Raw genomic sequence first — 17,628 nt, forward strand, 5'->3', positions numbered from 1 at the left:
GCCAAATCTCAGTTTTTCAGACTCCAAGTAAATGCAGAAAAGTAACATTGTGAAAACAAAACAAAACACACCTGCTGTAGATTCTTTTACAGTCTTTTCTTTTTATTTTGTTTTTTTACAGCCCTTTCTTTTTATTTTGTTTTTACAGCCTTTTCTTTTTATTTTGCTTAAATAGTTATGAATTTACAACAGGTATTTTTAAGATTTATTATTGTTAAATTTTAAAAATGACAAGAACCAGAGTTGTGAATGTAGCACATAGAACTAAAGCATATTCTTGTTAATATTGGAGGAAGGAGATAGCTCAGAAGTTGCTGTGGTCATTAACAGCTCACTGTTATGAACTGGTGGGCAAGGCAGCCCAAGGTTAATGGCCTAGGAGCAGAAGTTACACTAATGGATTTTTAAAATTGTTGCTAGTTTCTAAAATAATATACAATGTTCTCAGACACAGTGAGCTGTTTAAGTAAAGTAGAGCAGATGCTCCATAACCACCTCTAATAACAAAAACAAACATGAATATAAAAGCAAAATAAGTTAAATCCACTTTGTGGTGTCAGAGAAGTCTGCACACATAGAATTTGATTAGAAAAATAGACATGATACTTGGGGACATACTTTTTTCATTAGTTTACAATTTCCAGAATATCTTTACTCATATGTCTCTTTTCAAAATACTATTGACATCTGAAGAGTATAACAACCAATGTTAAAATGCTGGCACATACATTATTTTTCAGCAATGGGATTTTTTTCAGACTTCCAAGTTGAGCATGAGGACTGCTATTTGTGTTTTTAATTTATAAACAAATATACCCATTTTTAAAATATCTGTTGAGCACTTACTATGTAAAATGACACTGTAAAGGGCATTTTGTTGACTGCCAAAACAATGGGGCATAGATTTTGACCTCAAGGGACTCTGCCAAAAAACTGTTAGAATTGAGAAAGAAATGTAGTAGTGTCAGAATACAAAATCAACATGTAGAAATCAGCAGCATTGCTATATACCAACAGAAAACAATCTGAAAAAGATACCAAGAAAGTAATCTCATTTACGATAGGTAATGCTGACCTTTTGCTTACTTCGCTTTTTTCCCCTAGTTTCTTGAATTTTCAAGTTAAATTACTTAAGATCTCTCTTTTTAAAATGTTGGTGTTTATTGCTATCAGCTTTCCTATTAACACTGCTTTTGCTGCATTCTATAAGTTTTGATATGCCATGTTTCCATTTTTGTTTGCCTCAATATACTTTTTGATTCCCTTTGATTTCTTATTTGGTTTATTGATTTTCAGGAGTACTTTTCTGTTTCTATATATTTGTGAATTTTTCAATATGTCTCCTGTTATTAATTTTTAACTTTTATACCATTGTGTTAAGAGAAGATACTTGATATGATTTTAATCTTAGATATTTTTAAAACTTGTTTTTTGACCCAACATTTGATCTATCTTGAGAATGTATCAGGTGCACTTGAGAAGAATGTTTATCCTGCTGTTGTTGGATGGAATGTTCTGTATGTGTCTGGTAGGTTCATTTGCTCTATAGTGTTATTTAAATCCACTGAACTCTTACTGATTTTCTGTCTAAATGATCTTTCCATTGTTGAAAGTGAGGTATTACAGTCTCCCACTATTATTATATTTCTGTCTATCTTATTCTTTAGTTTTGTTAATATTTACTTTGCATATTTAGGTGCTCCAATATTGAGTGCATATATATTCACAATTGTTATCTCACTTGTATGTATAATTTAAATAAATTGAAGTCAGAAGCAGACAGTAGGATAGTGGTTGCCAAATGAAAAGGTCTTGGTCAATGAGGACATACTTTATAAGATGAACACGCTCTGGGGATTTAATGTATAGCATGGGTCTTGATGTTTTAATTGACTATGGTAATAATTATACACTATATATGTAAACCAAATAATCACATTATAGATCTTGAATATATATAATTTTTATTGTCAATTAGGTGTTTTAAAATAAAATAATTTCAACTTCAAATTATATTATGCATTTATAATTATTTCATCTATCATTTCATTTTCTGTTATATCAATTCTAAAAGGGGTACAAGGTAAGCTTTATTATGCCCACTTTTCAGGTAAGCAACCTAAAGCTCAGAAATTCTTTAACTTACTAAAATGTAGATAGTAGAAACAGAACATGGACACATACTCAGGGCTTCTGATATTTTTTCAGATGCTATGCTACCTATGAAAATCTCAATTCAGACTCTACACAATAAATAATTTCAGTAATTTATTATTTATTGCCTGAGAGACTGTAAAAGTACTAAAAAGGAATTAACCCTTTTCTCCTCACAATAACCCTGAAAGGGTATGCTATTATAATCCCCATTTATTAGATGAGGAAACCAAGAGATCAAGTGAAGCTTAATGTTTATTGACTCTGCACTTTGATCTCTACCTAAAGACTTTGGTTGAAATAGGAGCTGTAGTTGGTCAAATAGTGTCTCCAAACAGTCACATTTATTTGGAATCTTGGAATGTGATCGTATTTGGGTACTGGGTTCTTGCATATGTAGTTAAAGATCTCTAGATGAAATTATCCTGGATTCAGAGTGGGATCTAAATCCAATGGCCAGCATTGATATGACAGGGGAGGACGCAGGAAAGAAGGTCATGTGAAGATGGATGTTCAAAGAGCACGTTCTGGAGACAACTGGCCAGAGTTCAAATCTTGGCTTGTCAATTTCAGGTATTGGGTTTTGAACCAGTTAGTTAATCTATTCAGGGCTTTATTCTCTTGTTTATAAAATGTAAATTGATAGAATGTAAAGAAAGGCAGCAAAACAGTTATGTCTCCACGTTATAAGGCCATCAAGTATGCTAACATTTCAACAAAGGTTTTCTCAAGAGTAACAGTGAAAGTCTCAACAATAAAGCCTTCTAAAATTCATAATTTTTTTCTTTAAAAAAAACTACATTGTGTTTTAAAAATAGAAGAAAAAGAAAAATAACTATATCAGATAGGTAGATAAGACAGATACAGATAGACATTGACATATAGATTTATAAACATGTCTTCTCTTAATTCAATTCTGTTTTTTCTACTTTGAGTATAGTAATACATTTCTCTGTGACCTATTAAGATTACTAACGAGTATGAATTATGTTTGATAAATATGGCTGAAATGTTCTCAACTCAAAGCAATGATAAATGTTTGATGTAATGGTTATCCCAATTACCCAAATTTGAACATTACACCTTTCATGAAAGTATCAGAATATCCAATGTATTCCATTAATATATACAACTCTCATGTATCCATAAAAATTAAAAATAAAAAAGTTAAAAATAAAAGATTAAAACAGCTATTTTCAACATCTATTAACTTCAGTTGTGCCACACAGATAGACTATTGAGCAATTGTCAATGGAGAGGAAGAAGCACCTAGTACAACTTAAATAGTGTAAGCAGGAGCGATAGGGCATTAACAAAGCATTAATCAAAAACATAAGTGAGAACTGTCTGATGAAAGATGTATTTACCTATTAGACAAAGTGGAATGGAATCTTGAGACATGGGAAAACCAGTAAATACTACTCACTAAGAGCAAGGAAAAGGTTGAGCAGCATGAAAACAGAATGCTGTGTTGGAGAAATTATCTTCAGTTAAATACATTTCAAGTTCACTTTTTAATAGAGGTGACTATGTTGAAAATAAATAGTTCTGAGGGGAAAGTCAGGGATCAGTCAGGTAGTAGGCCTGATTGATAAATTGTTTGATAAATGGGAGCCAGGGAAAGAGCACATATGGAGGCTCATATATTATGCTTCTAAAATTTTACAAGTTCTAAATCAAGATAATTGCTTAATTAAACATATATCTTTCTATATGACACATGTACTTTCATAATGCCCTGGAAGGCCAAGTTCTAATCTAGAAATGTTAGATTTATGGACTTCTCCATTGGAATGACTCAACAAGAAAAGACCTGATCCTTCACAATTTAATCCCCTTCCTTTCTTCCTTCCTTCCTTCCTTCCTTCCTTCCTTCCTTCCTTCCTTCCTTCCTTCCTTCCTTCCTTCTTTCTTTCTAGACAGAGTCTCACTCTGTTGCCCAGGCTGGAGTGCTTCCATGTGATCTCAGCTCACTGCAAGCTCCGCTCCCGGGTTCATGCCATTCTCCTGCTTCAGCCTCCAGAGTACCTGGGACTACAGGCACCTACCACCCACGCCTGGCTAATATTTTGTATTTTTTAGTAGAGATGAGGTTTCACCATGTTAATCTCAATCTCCTGACTTCGTGATCCCTCCCAAAGTGCTGGGATTACAGGCGTGAAACACCATGCCCAGCCCTCTTTTCTTTCCATATCTGTCTTCAACAAGCCCTAGAATGGGGGCTGTTGCTCTTGCACAGGGATGTCACAGCCTATAACTGTGCAGCATCTTTATGAATTGGAAGCCCTTGTACATTTGTTGGAACTAAAGATACACACATTGGTGACACATTTCTTTCTTAGGAGCAGAAATCTTCAGAAGAGGTCACAAACAGGTCCTAAGCAAGTTCAGGGCCATTAAGTCAAGGAATTAGATGAACTCAGGGATCTTGAGCATGATCTAAAGGGTTCCAAGTTGCCCCCTTCCCTATACCATACAGTGTCTTCATCTTGAGTAAGGATATAGTCAAAGTAGAGTTGTTATAGAACCTTCTAAAGCATGGGAACTAGGGCCTTATATGTTAGTTATGAGTTTGAACAATTTCCTGCAGAGTTACAAGAAGCATTGTAGACTTTTATATGGTAACTGTTATATATACAGTTTTACTTTTTCACATAGCTATAAATTATGAAAGACAAAGTTGGGATTCTTTTCCTTTCAAGGAAATGCGATACTGTGTATTGTCAAGCCACTTCAAAAGGCTTCATTTATTGAAGTGTTGCATGATAGATATAATTAGAATTGGCAAGCTATCAAAAATCTGTTCATGACCATTTGTCATGCGTAATTTTCTATGTCTTTTAAGTATTCCACATAATGCTTCCAAGCTTTGGATTTAATCTTCCTGCTGAGAAACCACAACAATGAGAGTAATAGATTTACTTCTGAAGAAATTCGAATATTTCTATACTAAACTTCATACTACTGCTCCTGAAACTCTCTGTTCACTTTGACATAAAGAGACAGGAGAAGGAAGTAGAATCCGGGCACCCTGGCTTAAAACAGTATCATCCATTTGTTCCCCATCCATCCGCTAAGGATACTAGTTGAAACTATGCACTAATCCCCAGGCAATTTTTCTCTGAAAAATTATTTACTTTTACTGTGACCAACATGCTAAATAAATATAAGAACAATGATGAATGAAGAAATAATTTTGACTTAATATAGAAAAATTTTAGACATATTTCGCTCTGTCCCAAAGAGTTAAAAATAAATTTAATTTTAAAAACACACATAGTAGTCTAGTGACCATCCAGAGAGGAATAATTTGACGCTGAACTGATTTTTGACAGAAAGGTTAAAACAAAAGAAAAGAAAAAAATTAATCACTGCAAATGTGAGATGTCATTGGTTTTTCTGTCATTCCATATTCCTGGGAATTGGATTTAGGGTTAATTGGATCTTCATGAGACTTAACCTTCTTTGGAGTTAATTGAGGAAAAGTCATAAAGATGGCCAGATGCAGATTTTGGTATACTTGTTTATACAATGTGAACTCTGAGAAAACTTACAGTTCTCAGCATGACAGAATTTGAATCATTGACTGCCATGTGAACCCTGGGTTTTAATGAACTCTTTGAGGTATGTAAGGTGTCCTGGTCCAAAAGCAGACATCTTTGGTTTATTTCTTCAAGGACAGTGGGGATTAGCTCTTTGGGTTTTCACTGAGCATTGAAAAATGTGATGAAAGATGTGAAGCTTAGACTTTGAAAAGCACGTGCATCCAACATACATTCAAAATTTCGCAAATAATTTCAGGGAGATCCTGTCCTTCTCAGGACTTACTCATAACATCTCTTTGGTGTCCCTGGCCTCTTTATTCTTGCAATATGGAATCCATGATTCCTCAACACCAGATGATGTGCGCATCTTAGGCATTTAGTAAATATAGATTAATCTTAATGTTCCTTGTGTTACCCGTGGATCCTTGTTCTTAGAGCTCCCAAGATCATGGTGGGCTCTTTCAAGATGGTAGCAAGCCTCTTGTTCTCTGACCTGGGGTTCTTGGCTTCACGGATTCCAAGGAATGGAATCTTGGGCCATGTGGTGAGCATTATAGCTCTATTAGAAGCCCTGAGTCATGGAGGAGAACCATGGAACCCAGAGACTATTCAGCTTGATTAGGATGAACCTTGGCATTTAGCCCTGCAGAAACAATGGTGAGCCTTTAGCCTGATTGGGAGTGGCAATGGGGCCTTGCTGGATCAGGAGCACACCAGGCCCCCTGCCAGATCTGGAGGGGTGGAAGTCAGTGGCGGGTCTGTGACAATGGCAAACAGAGGTGGTGGACGGCGAGCGAAAGCTCAGCTCCAGCCCCAACAAATATAAACCAGAGAAGAGTGTGCAGTTGCAAGATGTAATAAAGTGAAAATAGAGCTCCCATAAAATGGGAGGGGACCCAAAGGTGGTTGCCCTGTTGCTTACTCCAATTTCTGGGTTTATATCCCAATCATTGTCCCTTCCCCTGTGCTCTCAGGCAATTGATGATTGGCTATTTCTTTACCTCCTTTTTTTTTTTTTTTTTTTTTTTTGTCTAATTAGCAGTTTTCTGAGCTCTCTTTACTACCTGATTGGTCGGGTGTGAGCTAAGTTGCAAGCCCCCTGTTTAAAGGTGGATGTGATCACCTTCCCAGCTAGACTTAGGGATTCTTGGTCAGCCTAGGAAATCCAGCTAGTCCTGTCTCTCATCTGGAGAAGTGAATTGTGGGGAGGAGGCTATGGTTATAATTGTATCCTTTTTTCTTATTTTCAATTTAATAATAGATTCCCTTGAGTAAAGGAGTTCTTAGCTACCCTATCATTTCAATTTAATTAAGATTTCTTGTTATTCCATGAATGCCCTTCCTCCACACATTAAGAAATGCAGTCTTAGTGGTAAAGAACGTAGTTCCTGTAGTTGCATTGGGTTTGTTTCCCTAAAACTCTGCATCTCAGCTTACCTATAAAATGCAGATAGGTATAACATCTAGCTCATCAGATTGTTATGATGCTAAACAGGATAACCCATGTAAAACACTTAACAATGTGTGTGACATGACAAACACTCAAAGACAGTTAGCTATAATTTTTATAAGAAGAAAACTTATGCAAGAGGTACACGTGTGTATTTAAGAGAAAATGACCATAAAAAAGTAAATATGTTAATTTTTAGTACTGAGGTTTTCATTTGTACTTGAAAGTCAAAGTTTAGTGGGGCATTTTAGTAACGTGTGGTGACCTCTTTTTTGAGGCTGAGCTAGTGGCAATGAATGGAGAGAAGCAAAAGATCAAAATAGTAACCATTATTTAATTCACATATAATTTAATACATTGGCCTGAGAAGCAGTTCCATCTGGATGTTTTAGCAGTTCTCCAGGAAAATTTTTAGAGTGCTTAATAAGATAAACACAATATTATTTTTTATGTGAGATAAATCATTTTCTACATAAGATTTCACAGATTTAAATTTTATGCATGGAGAAAGAAAATCAGTCTTGATAATGAAGTTGTGCATAATGTGATTGAATTTAAATGCTAGAATATTGTGTTTGGAGAACAAAGCTTATATTATAATTAACTCTGCTATTTCTTTTCCAAAACCTTACATTCTCTTGTTCTCTACTGTAAAATTATGTTTAAGGAAAAGTTGTCACTACCTAAATAGCTAAGTATTCCTGTTTCAGTATGATTGCACTAATTGTGCAAATCCAAATCAGTCAGCTCACTGTTGTGAACAGCTTGAAAATGGAGATAACATGGTTAATGCAGTACCAAAATTTTATTTTGTGATCCAGCTAGGTATCCAGGGAGTAGACCTATTTTTCCCCTGCTTCATTATTCTTTAGGTTCCATAAGAGATATGTAGACTTTCTCTCTTTTGCAGGATGTTGTAGGGTATTGAGCCTTCAAATCCCACCCAGCAGAAAAACTGACAACTTTTAAAGCCAACATATACAGGTGTATTTATTATAGGGATGCTTGATTTTGTGCTTCTTCTGCTTCTATAAATCACAGTGTCTGTTTGATCTACTATTGAGGAGAGAAAATCATTCTTTTGATGTATCTACTTGGCCTGAAAATAAAATTTTAACAGACTCCATTTTACGCAATAGACTGTAGAATACAAGACTATTTTTTCACAAATACTGGCAACATCCACTTAGCATTTTTGTTAATGGCTGTCATGTAGTTACTTAGAACATTACTTTGCAATTTGGAGTCCTGCTTTTACATGTTTTTCACATTGTTCTTTATGGTTCTAATATTTTTTACCTGTCTACATTTACATAAATTCTGTTTGTGGTTCAATGCCTTATTAAAGCTTCATATCCCCCATGAAGCTCTCTCTCACTACCCAATGTGAAGTGAATTCATTGTTCCTTCCCCCCAACAACACTGATTGTTTGTGACATTTATTTAGCATTTATGATTTGCTTCCTAGGCAAAATCAAATTTCATGATTATATATGCAAGTGGCAAGTGTACAAGTTGGATTTTGCCAATGAAAATGTCAGCTTCCCAAGATAGAAATTACATTGTACTCTACTCTTTGCATTAGCCATGGGAACTAGTGCTCCATAATTAAAGCTACAGAATGCAGAAATACAGTTAGCAAAGTTTTAGCTTTAAAGCCCCTTTTTTGTCAGGGCTGATTGCAAGGGTTTACAAATTCTATTCTAGCTACATGAGAATAGCAACAACTCCAGTTATAGGCTAGAGTCTGGGGTCACTTTTACCTCTGGTGGTGATCCTATGGCTATGGGTAAAACTTAAGGCTGCCTGTACCTTGAAAACCCTCTGCCTCCCTCCAACTCCAAGTGATCTCCTACCCCAGGTGAATCTCATCAAACTTTTGGATTCTATCTTTGAACACGAGGAGTAAGCTAGAAAAAATAAAGCTCTACTCCTTGTTTTGGAATCACAGAGACAGCAGGTTCATGATCATTTCCTCTGCACTTCCCATATATCAGAAACCACAGAGTGTACAGAGGGTACAGATAGCACCTGGATGAGCTGAATGGGACCACATCAGATGAGATAAGATGGTTGGCATTTCCCTTGAATTTGTCTCCAGCAAGAAGCACTACTTGAGTAGCGCTGGAGGATGAATTGAGTTTTCTTTCTGCTTTCTCTTTAAAATCTATTTTCTATTTTCTTTATTTTAAATATATTTTTAAAATATATATTATATTTTCTCTTTAAAAATATAAAATTGTTGTTTTGCAATCAGGTGACCAAAATTTATACAGCAAAAAACAAAAGAAAAGCTTATTACAGAAGTGTGTCAGGATATTTTGATAGTAAAGATTTACATTAGCTTTTGTGATTTTTATATTATATTTCAGCATTTATGAACTTAATTATTTTTAAATAAATAATTATTTATTATTAATTTATCGATAAAAGCTGAAAATTATTAATAAAATCTGAGAAATATAAAATATTTTAATATTTACTATTTAATTTTATAATAAAACTATTTATAACAATAAATATTTTTATATTTTTTATTTATTAATTAAATGAATCTATTGAAGCATTAATTCTTGTATGTATTTTTTTTTAATTTACAGGTTGTATTCTTTGTCTAGGTGCCACAATTTTTAAAAGCTTCAGGTGCCACAAATTATTTCCTGACTCAATCACATAATTTCTTTTTCTATTTCACTTATTCATTTTGTCAATAAGTAAACATTGGATTGAAGATTAGATGTCATATTCTGTGCTGGAGATGGGTACACAATAAGGGTTATGATGCAAATTTATTTCATGTAGCCTTTAAGTTTTATTAAGTACTTTCTCTGCTCTGGCCACGAGAGCCCTAAAAGGTACATATTATTATAATAATACCTTCTTCTTAGAGAATAAGAAAACAAGATGTTTAGATATTAATGTTTAATAGCCAGTAAGTGGCACAGCAGGATTTACATTTAGGCAATCTGCTGCCACTCAGCGAACAATGAACAACCTCATGCTCTAGTAAACTGTTTGCAGGAAACTTTCATGTGTCAGGTACTTTAGATGCCTAATACATTATACAAATATGTCTAATGCATTAGACATAATTGTGAACTTCGACAACTCACTGTAAGCAGGAAAAGTTTAAACAAGTAAAAACTGTTACTAAAATTAAAGAGACATTCCAATAACCAGAAGTTATTAATAAACAAAAGAAAGACATCTTTTATAAATAATTTTTATTATGTTATTCGTGTTCATTTCATCACATCACAATTGAGGCATTTAAATTATAACTACAATAATGACACACTGGTAATGTTATTAATAATTTAAAAAGAAAAAAGTAAGCTATAAGAAAGTTATTATTTGATAATAGAAAAATAACTGAAAGATACCAAAACACAAGAAGACTAAGCACCACACTTATAAACACATGGATCAAAGAAGAAATATCAAGAGAATTTTAAAATATTTTGAACTGAATGAAAATGAAACAGATTATCAAAATTTGTTTGATACAGCAAAATAATGATAAAGGTGTCAATTCTACAAGAAGACATAACAATCCTTAATATATATGCATCTAACAAGAGCACATCAAGATACATTAGACAGAAACTAATAGAACTACAAGGAGAAAGATGCAAATTTACTATTAGAATTGGAGACTTCAACATCACTCTATTAAAAAAGGACAATTTTAGCGGCAGAAAAATAAAAAAGAACTTAGTCAAACTCAACAACATCATCAATCAACTGATTGTAATCAACATCTATAGATGACTGAATTGAACAAGAGCATAATACATCCTTCGCAAGCTCACATGGAAGAGTCACTAAGACAGACCACATTATGGACCATAAAACACACTTTAACAAATTAAAAATTATAGAAACTATACAATGTCTGTTCATAGACTACAATAGAATTAAGCTAGAAATCAAAAATAGAAAGATAACTTGAAGATACTAAAATACAAAATGAAACCACATACTTTTAAGTAACACCTGGATCAAAGAAGGAAACTTGAGAGAATTTTAAAAATATGTTGAACTAAATAAAAATGAAGCACAGCACCAAAATTTGTGTGATGCAGCAAAAACAGTACTTAGAAAATTGTAGCATTGAATGCTTACATTAGAAAGGAAGAAAGATCTAAAAGTATCACCTAAGCTTCCAATTTAGGAAACTAAAAAAGAGTTGACCAATTTATAAGCAGAGTAAGCAGAAGAAAATAAATAATGAGATTTAGAGCAAAAATCAATGAAACTGAAAAACAAATAGAGAAAATCAAAACCAAAAGTGGTTCATGAAAATATGAATAAAATCAATGAGCCTCTAGCCAAGCTAACTAAGAAAAATGCTAAAGAGGACCACAAATTACTAATATAAGAAATGATAGAGGAGGCATAACTATAGATTTCATGGACATGAAAATAATAAAGAAATACTACAAACAACACTATTCTTACAAATTTCATAACCTAGGTCAAATGTATCAATTCCTTAAGAAATGCAATTTGTCAAAACTAACACAAAAAGAAAGAGATAATCTAAATAGATGGTATCTATTAACAACATGGAAAATCAATAACCTTCTAAAACGAAAAGCAACAGGCCCAGATGAGTTCATTATTGAATTCTACAAATGTTTACAGAATATGTTATACCAATACTCTACAATCTCTTTCAGAAGAGAGAAGCAGAGAGGATATTTTCTAACTCATTTTGTGAGACCAACATTACCCTAAAACCAAAACCAGACAAAGATAGATAGTACAAGAAAAGAAAACTACAGACTGATATCTCTCATGAATGTAGAGACAAAAATCCTCAAAATATTTCAGCAAACCAAATACACCAGTGTATGAAAGAATTACATAGTGTGTGCAAGCGGGATTTACTGCAGGTAGGCAAGGCTGGCTCACATTTGAAAATGAATAAAATGGAAAGGCTATGCATGTATTGGGGCAGGAGGAAATATGGGATATCTCTGCATTTTCCCCCCAATTTTGTTGTGAATCTAAAACTGTTCAGAAAAGTAAAGTCTGGAGAAGTGGCAAGATGACTAACTGGATGCAGCTGGGAAGGGCTGCTCCCATGGAGAGGGATCAGAATTTTGACCAAACCAACATAATTTGAACAGATATTTAGAGAGAAAATGCTGAATGTGGATGAAGATAAGACACACATGCTGAGGCTGAAAAGTAACGAAGCTGGGAACTGAACCTTGCATGAGGTACCTAAATGCCAGGGCTGGTTCCCACTCTGAACAGTTCCTAGTTAAGGAGTGAATGAATGAACTAGGGGGCTACCTACTCTTGCTGCAGATCTCTAAAATTCTAGCTGAAGGTGACCTTACCCCCACCCCGCCCTCCAACCCTTACCCCCGCCCACCACAATGAATGTGTGAGCTGACAGGGGGATCTCCTTATAGGTTAGACAGAGATAGAGCTGCAAGCAGGCAAGATGTCAGGAACCATTGTATGCAGGACAGCCCCAGCAGAGTCTGACCATAAGCACTCATTGCCCAGGGCTGCCTGTCTCCCTCTGACAAGCTCTGGCCCCAGATAACTACTGGGGAGAAAGCAGAGCCAGCTTCCCCAAGGGACTGGGTCATGCCCATCCTACAGGCCTGGCTGCCTGCCAGCTGCAGACAGAGTTCCTGCCTAACTCCTCCACAGGGGAGTGTACAAAGTGCAGCTTCTGCTGCTCAGCCTGCTTGCTTTGCTCCATCAGAATGCATTCCAGCAGCCTGGGAGCCCTTTGGGTTCCACAGCACACCCAGAGCCCAACCCCAAGGGTCCAGCGCAGGAAGCTACAAGAAGATCCTGGCACCCCAGGGCTGCAGTCCGTGGCTCAGGTATGCAGAGCCAGTATCTGTGCCTGGCACTTGAGTGGGGAAGGAGCTCACACTCCCAGAAAACTGAGAGAGGTTAGTCACACAGGTTTGTGGGCTTGTGTGATACCTAGGCTGCCTCCCTCTACAGGGCTGGTTTGGAAAAGGGATAGCCTAGCTCCCTAGCAGACCTCTGCCCAAGGGAGCCTTGTGGTTCAAAAAATCTAAAAACAACAACAAAAAATCATGGGCACAGTGCCAATGATCAGAGGTGGCTCTCCCAAGGCCCAAGAGCAAACCTGGGTGAAAGGGTTACCTCTCTCCCCCTCTCATGACAGAGAAAATGCAAGGATACACAAAGAAGTCATATGGCTAAAAGCCTATCTCCCACTCATTGCTTTCAGCTGCCCAATACTGCTTCACAGCCAATACCACAACACCAAAAAACTGCTAATTTTATACCCTTTGAACCCAAAAGCAAGATTCACAACAAGCGATGGCCAAGTACAGAGTCCTAGCCCTTGGAAAACTTCCAGAAACAAAGCCAATCATCTATACTCAACTCACACCACAGTTAAAGAAATACTGTACATCTAGTTCTAGATCCTTGAGGAATTGCCATACTGTTTTCCATAATGGTTGAACTAGTTTACAATCCCACCAACAGTGTAAAAGTGTTCCTATTTCTCCACATCCTCTCCAGCACCTGTTGTTTCCTGACTTTTTAATGATTGCCATTCTAACTGGTGTGAGATGGTATCTCATTGTGGTTTTGATTTGCATTTCTCTGATGGAGAGTGATGATGAGCATTTTTTCATGTGTCTGTTGGCTGTATGAATGTCTTCTTTTGAGAATTGTCTGTTCATATCCTTTGCCCACTTTTTGATGGGGTTGTTTGTTTTTTTCTTGTAAATTTGTTTGAGTTCTTTGTAGGTTCTGGATATCAGCCCTTTGTCAGATGAGTAGATTGCAAAAATTTTCTCCCATTCTGTAGGTTGCCTGTTCACTCTGATGGTAGTTTCTTTTGCTGTGCAGAAGCTCTTTAGTTTAATGAGATCCCATTTGTCAATTTTGGCTTTTGTTACCGTTGCTTTTGGTGTTTTAGACATGAAGTCCTTGCCCATGCCTATGTCCTGAATGGTACTACCTAGGTTTTCTTCTAGGGTTTTTATGGTATTAGGTCTAACATGTAAGTCTCTAATCCATCTTGAATTAATTTTCGTGTAAGGAGTAAGGAAAGGATCCAGTTTCAGCTTTCTACTTATGGCTAGCCAATTTTCCCAGCACCATTTATTAAATAGGGAATCCTTTCCCCATTTCTTGTTTCTCTCAGGTTTGTCAAAGATCAGATGGCTGTAGATGTGTTAGATGTACCATATGACCCAGCCATCCCACTACTGGGTATATACCCAAAGGATTATAAATCATGCTGCTATAAAGACACATGCACACGTATGTTCATTGCAGCACTATTCACAATAGCAAAGACTTGGAATCAACCCAAATGTCCATCTGTGACAGACTGGATTAAGAAAATGTGGCACATATACACCATGGAATACTAGGCAGCCATAAAAAAGGATGAGTTTGCATCCTTTGTAGGGACATGGATGCAGCTGGAAACCATCATTCTCGGCAAACTATCACAAGAACAGAAAACCAAACACCGCATGTTCTAACTCATAGGTGGGAACTGAACAATGAGATCACTTGGACTCGGGAAGGGGAACATCACACACCGGGGCGTATCATGGGGAGGAGGGAGGGGGGAGGGATTGCATTGGGAGTTATACCTGATATAAATGACGAATTGATGGGTGCTGACGAGTTGATGGGTGCAGCACACCAACATGGCACAAGTATACATATGTAACAAACCTGCACGTTATGCACATGTACCCTAGAACTTAAAGTATAATAAAAATAAAATAAAATAAAATAAAGTAAAATAAAAAAAAAAGAAGTACCGGTCCTCTCAGATGAGAAAAAATCAGTGCAAAACCTCTGGCCATTGGAAAAGCCAGAGTGTGTCCCTTTACCTCCAAAGGAGCCCACTAGATCCCCAGCAATGGTTCTTAACCAGTCTGAAAGGACAGACATGAAACTCAGAATCTGGATAGCAAGGAAATTCATTGAGATCCAGTAGAAAGTTGAAACTCATTTCCGGGGAGCCAAACAATCCAGTAAAATTATTCAAGAGCTGAAAGACAAAATAATCAGTTTTACAAACACCCAAACTGAACTTCTTGAGCAGAAAAATTCACTACAAGAAAGTCGTGTTCAATTGGGAATGTTAACCAAGCTGAGGAAGACATCTAAGAGCATGAAGACCATTTCTTTGAGTCAACTCAGACAAAAAGAAAAAGAACTAAGCAAAATGAATAAAACAGCTAAAAATACTGATGATCTAAACACATCAAATCTATGACACACTGGCATTATTGAGAGAGTAGAACACAGAATAAGCACTTCAAAAATATATTGGAGGACATAATCCACAAAATTTTTCCTATTCTCACTAGAGAGGTCGGCATGCAAATTTAAGAAATACAGAGAACCCCAGTCAGCTACTACAAAAGATGCCCATTCCCAAGGCACATAGTCATCACATTATCAAAGTCAACACAATAGAAATTTTTTTTAATTTTTATTTTTATATTAAATTCTGGGGTACAAGTACAGGATATGCAGTTTTCTTACATATGTAAGCATAGGCCATGGGAGTTTGCTGCACCTATCAACCCATCACCTATGTATTAAGCTCAGCATGCATTAGCTATTTTTTCTAATGCTCTCCCTCCCACCATCCCACCCACTGACAGGCCCCAGTATGTGTTGTTCCCCTCCCTGTGTCTATGTGTTCTTATTGTTCAGCTCCCACTTGTAAGTGAGAACATGTGGTGTTTGATTTTCTGTTCCTGCATTAGTTTGCTAAGGATAATGGCTTCCAGTTCCATCCATGTCCCTGCAAAGAACATGATCTCATTTCTTTTTACAGCTGCATAGTATTCTATGGTGTATATGTACTACATGTTCTTTCTCCAGTCTATCATTGATGGGCATTTGGGTTGATTCCATAACTTTGTTATTGTGAATAGTGTTGCGATGAACATATGTGTGTATGTATCTTTGTAATAGAATGATTTATATCCCTTTGGGTATTTATCCAGTGATGGGTTTGCTAGGTCAAATGGTATTCCTGGTTCTAGATCTCTCAGGAATCGCCACACTGTCTTTAACAACGGTTGAACTAATTTACATTCCCACTAACAATGCAAAAGCATTCCTATTTCTTTGCAACTTTGCCAGCATCTGTTGGTTCTTGTCCTTTTAGTAATTGCCATTTTGACTGGCATGAGATGGTATCTCATTGTGGTTTTGATTTGCATTTCTCTAATGATCAGTGAGGTTGAACTTTTCTCATATGTTTGTTGACTGCACGAATGTCTTCTTTTGAGAAGTGCCTGTGTATGTCCTTTGCCCTATTTTTAATGGGATCTTTAAAAACTTTGTTTAAGTTCCTCATAGATTCTGGATAGTAGAGCTTTGTCAGATGGATAGGTTGCAAAAGTTTTCTCCCTCTCTGTAGGTTTCCTGTTCACTCTGATGATAGTTTCTTTTGCTGTGCAGAAGTTCTTTAGTTTAATTACATCCAATTTGTCAATTTTGGCTTTTGTTGCAATCACTTTGGGTGATTTTGTCATGAAATCTTTGCTCATGCCTATGTCCTGACAGGACAATGTCAAGGACGACTCCAGATTTATAAACTGAGTCACATGTTAGATGGTAACTCCTATTTTATAATTTCATATTACCTCCTTTTCTCTGTGCAATGTACTTTCCTCGGTAGACTGTAAGTTCCATGTGAAGACAGGCTATACCATAGATTTATATATATCCTCCAAATGCTCTTTTTAAAATATGTGCTCAGTCAAGTGATCAATTAATAAGTTCCTGGGGGGCAATTGAGTTCTCCGGTTATCCAGAGACCAGGTGTCCTCTGTACTCTCAGTTAATTATTTCAATTTCATTGAAAATTAGCGAATCTCAATAAATTACTCACACCCATGGTTATGAGAGTTATTTTAACAAACATCTAAAGAATCTAACATCTGTATATACTCTATTTTACTCATTTTTTTCTGGAATTATTAACAGGCTGAAAGTAACCATATAGTAATTACTTTTTTTTTTTTTTTTTTCTTAAAAATGACATTTGTGGCCGGGCACTGTGGCTCACACGTGTAATCCCAGCACTTTGGGAGGCCGAGGTAGGTGGATCACCTGAGGTCAGAAGAAGCCTGATCAATATGCTGAAACCCCGTCTCTACTAAAAATACAAAACATAAGTCAGACATGGTGGCATGTGCCTGTAGTCCCAGCTACTTGAGAGGCTGAGAGAAAATTGCTTGAACCCGGGAGGCGGAGGTTGCAGTGAGCCAAGATCGCTCCACTGCACTCCAACCTGGGCAACAGAGTGAGACTCCATCCAAAAAAACTATATATATGTATGTTTGCAAAAAAATTGTGAAGAGTTATTTGGTGAATGAAAAAAAATCTGGTTTATTTACTAAAAGAGTAGTCACCTCTAAATTATCTGATTTTCTGAATTATGTAATTAAGTATACAGGAAATAGTTTAAAAAACTGA

The sequence above is a fragment of the Rhinopithecus roxellana genome, chromosome 15 (genome assembly GCF_007565055.1).
Source record: "Rhinopithecus roxellana isolate Shanxi Qingling chromosome 15, ASM756505v1, whole genome shotgun sequence".
Lineage (NCBI taxonomy): Eukaryota > Metazoa > Chordata > Mammalia > Primates > Cercopithecidae > Rhinopithecus > Rhinopithecus roxellana.